This window comes from Mandrillus leucophaeus, unplaced genomic scaffold (assembly GCF_000951045.1).
Source record: "Mandrillus leucophaeus isolate KB7577 unplaced genomic scaffold, Mleu.le_1.0 Scaffold634, whole genome shotgun sequence".
NCBI lineage: Eukaryota > Metazoa > Chordata > Mammalia > Primates > Cercopithecidae > Mandrillus > Mandrillus leucophaeus.
In genome coordinates, this window is record NW_012106853.1 from 182,386 (window position 1) to 182,854 (window position 469).

The 469-nt window shown below is 57.8% G+C and overlaps 1 protein-coding gene across 1 annotated transcript in view; it reads right to left on the reverse strand.

Moving 5' to 3' along the window:
* The window catches only part of ASMTL (acetylserotonin O-methyltransferase-like), a 55,716-nt gene that overhangs the window by 11,387 nt on the left and 43,860 nt on the right, over positions 1 to 469 (reverse strand). The gene's annotated exons all lie outside the window — the stretch shown is intronic.

Here is a 469-nt window from a genome sequence, read left to right on the forward strand (position 1 = left end):
TGCCGTGGGGATATAGACACAATGGCTGGTGCTACAGCAGCCACTCTGGGCCATGTATGGGGGCACAGACCTGCAGGGAAATCCTTCCAGCCCAGAGGTGGGGCTGTACTCCTCCCTTCTCCTTCCTGCCATGGGGATATATACACAATGGCTGGTGCTACAGCAGCCACTCTGGGCCACGTGTGGGGGCACAGACCTGCAGGGAAATCCTTCTAGCCCAGGGGTATAGGCTGTACTCCTCCCTTCTTCCTGCCATGGGGATATAGACACAATGGCCGGTGCTACAGCAGCCACTCTGGACCACAAGAAGGAGAGGCATTCCGAGGTTGGGGAAATGTAAACGGATGGTGTGAGAATCGTCCCAGGCCCCTGAACCCCCAGCACCCCTTGGGAACGTGTCTACTGCTCCATCCACTGTCCAGGGCTGGGGTGGGGTGGAGGGTGAGTCAGGATATAATCAGACTTGCTG